This window comes from Eucalyptus grandis, chromosome 7 (assembly GCF_016545825.1).
Source record: "Eucalyptus grandis isolate ANBG69807.140 chromosome 7, ASM1654582v1, whole genome shotgun sequence".
Classification (NCBI taxonomy): domain Eukaryota; kingdom Viridiplantae; phylum Streptophyta; class Magnoliopsida; order Myrtales; family Myrtaceae; genus Eucalyptus; species Eucalyptus grandis.
Window position 1 is genome coordinate 12,916,405 of NC_052618.1, and position 4,768 is coordinate 12,921,172.

General features: G+C 40.1%; 1 long non-coding RNA gene across 1 annotated transcript; it reads left to right on the top strand.

The window, feature by feature from the left end:
- The first annotated feature begins 3,000 nt into the window (after positions 1 to 3,000).
- LOC120295585 lies at positions 3,001 to 4,124 on the top strand. Its single transcript, XR_005552956.1, has 3 exons — positions 3,001 to 3,394; positions 3,805 to 3,893; positions 4,037 to 4,124. It is a non-coding gene; the product is annotated as an uncharacterized LOC120295585 (long non-coding RNA).
- Positions 4,125 to 4,768: the final 644 nt, after the last annotated feature.

Consider the following 4,768-nt stretch of genomic DNA (forward strand, 5'->3'; position numbering starts at 1 on the left):
TAATGGATCAGATGATACCACTGTCAAGGTTAGCATTTTCATACGAGTCGAAGTCCTATTTTCCGGATATTCATTCTATTTAGACTAGCCTCTTTGTAAAGTTCAATCCATGAGTGTTGCATTTATTTCAATCAATCTCGTGATTGCGCTAAAGATTAATTTGCCCTTGTCGCTCATCCTTCTCCCATTGGAGATCGATATGTGATCTTAAAAACTGAAAACTCTCTCACATGGCCGGTCGATATTTAATTTCATTGACGTGTTCACGATCCACAAAAGACATCAAAAAAATGAAGACAAAAAATTAGAGGTCCTCCACTTTATATCTGCCTTACAAATGTTCCCTACACGGGTACAAAACAAGATGGATTTACTCCTATTGAATTATGCAATTCTAACCTTTGATTTGTTGGGCTTGTATTATTAAATTATATCCTTTAATTTGTTGGATTCAGGCAATTCATAATCTTTTCCCTGTTTGTATCTCTTCCTTACATAACATATTCAGAAAAATCAGTAATTGACTCGAAAATCCCCAACATACTCCAACAAATTAATTATTGCATTTCTCATCATATTGAAAAACAACAATGTGACAAAAAAGATGGGGAATAATTTGTATCTCCTCTATTTTCTTTTTATCCTTTTTGTTAGCCTCTGAATGCCTATTGTACTTCGTATATATGCCTTTCATGAAAAAAGTGCACTAAGCGAGTCCTTTCATTGATGCTTCTAATCTTCAATTGAAGGCAAATTGTATTGTATGTGGTCTGGCGCGCATGGTTTGACGGGCCGAGGCTTATTCTGATGGGCTTGGTACGGTCAGGGTTGCGCTTGTGGAACAGGCACAACAGACTGGAACTGGCCCTGTCAATTCTGACTGAATTGGACATTTTTTCATTACTTTCTTGTTTTTTTCCTTGTTTTTTGTTTGGGTTTTTACTTATTTTTTACTATTTTTCATACCATATTTTTATATTTATTTTTACCACAGTGCGTGTTCGACTCGCTGGCAAAAATTCAAGTGTCAATAGAGACAACATTCCATCATTTGGCCAAAGAATTACTTTATACTGAACTCTATTACAATTCTTTATTTGCACAATATTGAGACAACATTATTGTGAAAGAATAGTCCTTGTGTTTAACTCTATAATCTTTGAGTTTAATTTCAGCGTGATAACGTCGTTGCGCTCATGCTTGAGTTGATTTCTCATAGAATCGATGCATGGTGTATAGCCTGGGCCTTGAAGCACACCATTACATGCTCCATCCATGCAGCATACTGCAGTGGAATCATTATACATGCTATAGTAGTTGTACTAATGCTTGCCATCTTAGTGCCCAAGTCCTTTAGGATGATTTTCACTATAGTTGCGTATGGAACCAAAGGGAAATACCGTCACTTGTTATAGATTATCTTTGACAGGATCGTGTCTACTACATAGCTCATTGTGGTGCACAAAAGGAAAGAGTCAATGCGTACGATGCCTTGAAACGCAATCATGATATTCATATAGGTGATTTGTGTATTTTCAAGACTGCTACTTTATTCTTGTAGTATCAATTATCTTGTGGATCCATCAAGGTCTTACAAAGTAAAAGCGTTATTGCTTGGATTGATGTCACATAGTTAATATAACATGCGGGCAACATATGAGTTGGGTATAACCACAATGAGTTCGCGCCTCACATGTGGAATTGTGATGAGCACTTGACATTAGTTCGAGTTTTAGAGAGTTGGTAGGAAAAGGGGCTAACTCGGAAAGCCAGGGAGTGGCATAACTTTTTCCCCCCTTTGAAATATGAAGTGATCTTTTGTTTACAAGTCCTAAGTTACTCGGTGAAATCGTAGTACTTATACATGATTCTGCAATCTTGAATTGTGCTCCGGCGGTATGTGGACGAACTTTTGTTATTTGCTTCTGGGCGATATTCATGCAGCCGGCACGATCCGATTGGGTCAACGCCCGACTGCACACTCCATGGCCAAAGAAGCCCACATCTCCAAATGGCTTAGCCAGGATAGTTGGACCCCTCAGTTTCGGTAGTAAGCCTCGTATCGATCGAGACAGAGTCCGAAACGCCCACGTGAGCTGTCAATTCATGGTGCTTCTCTCCACTAAAAATCTTTTAGATAAACGAGATGTCGGGTCACTTATAGTGTTCAAGTTATACAAAATCCCCACAAAGGTAAGTGTGATTCTTCGTGATGTAGACATCTAGCATATGTGGTTCTTTCATTCACTTCTGTTTAGAAACGCAAGATTGGAATCCGACCATAGAAAAGACTCGTTCTAATAGGGCACTCCCTGATTTGTTATTATTATTTTTTGGGTTAGGTAGCTGATCTCTTAGTCATTAATCACGTCAAATGAATCTTTGCTTTAATCACTGACCAAAAAAAAAAAAATCTTTGCTTTAATCAAACTTTAGAGCAATTCCAACTAATCGTCCAGCCGTTATTATGACATAAGCAAAAATAACTTGGTGAGTCTCCATCAGTCTTGGAACAGATCTGGAACCCATCAGCTCGGGGCTCCGTATAGCTCGCTCTATCGCTTACTCAGTTCTCTCTCCTTCCCTCTCTCCACACCACCACCGTCAACATCTCATCGCATCTAGCCATCTCAGTTGAGATTTTCCGAGATTCGACGAGGATGAAGAACAGATCTGGAACCCACCCGTGTGAGGTTCATAATAATCCAGATGCACACACTCATTATTGCCACATTCTGAATCTAAATGAACCGATAAGGATTTGCTTCAGGATGTCCTTTTCGGTTAATGCATTCCTATTTGGTTGTTCATTTTGAATTTGAAATCAAGTCTCTTAGGCTTATTAAGATTATGGGTCTTATTCTTCCAACAGGGAATGCCAAAGAGGTTCATGAGAAAATAGGGTGAAAATCTCTCAAAAAAGGATGCTTGTCAAAGTGAGAAATGGTGCAATTATTTAGCCTAAGGAATTGGAAAAATGTGATGAGATGGTCGTACTTCAAAGGGTTGAAATGAATTTGCAGAGCATTTACCCTATCTGCGAGGGCCAATTTTTGGTCTTTAAATCTGAAGTGGACTCCATTTTCCATGTAATCATATTTGATAAAGGCGTCTCCGATATAGACTGTCCGCCAATGAGTGGTGATGCGAGGAACTGAGCCTCAGCAATTGTGGATTTGCCTTGCGAAAGTGGAAGATGCCGGCGATTGCCGTGATGTTTCGGTTAAGCTTTAAGTCTTGGGAGATGAAGTGCATTGACCCAAGAGTCCTCGGCTTTGTAAGGCGACAAAATCTGATCAAGTTTGTGAAGTTCATGGCGGTTCCTATGAACATTCATCATTGCGGAGTTTGGGGAGAGACCAAAGTTTAAACTGCTCATCACGAGATTTTCGAGGTGTGAATCTTAATCACTAGTTAATTCTCCTCCAGACTCTGTTGTTCTTGTGTTTGATTCAAATTCTGTATAGGAACTCTCCACGACGCTAGTTAAGAGAGACTGTGTTAGAGCTAATTCATCCCCATAGTTCTTCTCTGCCTCTAGCTCTCTCGTGTGTGCATATGTATGTGTTGGGTGATCTCATGTATGTCAAGCCAATGAAGACGAGCAGAACCGGTCATATTGGACTTAAATGTGCTGAAAATGACATTGCTGTGCAAATAGGCCTCAGAAGTTAGACCATTAGAAAAGCTCGCATCTATTGATTTAGCATTGTTATGTCGATGGACATGAGTTTCACATGACCAAAATAGTGTATGCCTAGAAATGGAAAACTTTTTTTCATGTTTTGTTTGCGACTGTTGCAGGTAAGCTGAAAGAGCTGAGCTTGTGCAGAGCTCTTGAACCGGCCAGCAAATTTAAGCCCGAGTATCCTTTCTTCCGAAGTTGCAGCAAGGTAAATATATCTGAAGAAAAGCAATGCGATAAGATCCTCGTGACAAGGAAAACTGTTGGAATTAAATCACACAGAGTTGCTAAACTATGTTAGCTCTAGGTTAAGCGTGCATCGTGTCAATAATTTCTGTTTTTATCCTTCAGATGCTTTGAAAAGGATCCTCCTACGGTCTTCCTCAGAGCTCATTGGTTGTTGCAAAATGTCTACTTGAGCAGAGAGTTACCGGCTCACTCAAAAATGCGCATCAAGAAAAGTCCGCAGACCGTGGCTCTCATATTTTAAGACAAATCATGGCCGGCGATGCTCATCAGCCACGGTTATCATGGAAAGTTCTCTGCCAGTTGGACCGCATTCACAAGATAAACTTCTCTGTAGGCAGGTGGCAATGTGTGCTCGACCTTTATTAGAAGGGATGATGTCATTTTTGGAGGGTCCTTTATCAGAACCACTGAGAAGACTTGGGTGAACAATACCATGCAATGGACACAGCAGAGGAAGCATTGCTTTTGGCTCAATTTTGGTGAGAACAGAACTGCAGAATTGCTAGGCTGAAATCTGCTTCTGATTCGGCAAATTGGATAAAAGCACAAGTTCTGTTCTAATGAATGGAATGCTCCTGAATGTACATGATACCTTCCTTGATCCTAGTGTTGGCAGTCACCATGTGGCCATGGGTCATGAGACGGAGGAAGCCGATTACTAATGTCAATTTGATAACTTCCATTTCTGGAAACAATCTCTTGAATTAGTTGCTTCTTTAAGGTTTCCAGTGGCTCAACCCAACCTTTGGAACTGTTGAAGTTGTAGTAGCATCAAATACGCTTCCCTTAAGCCATGTACCAACTCTGAATTTCAAGGCACAACCCATGGTTTTA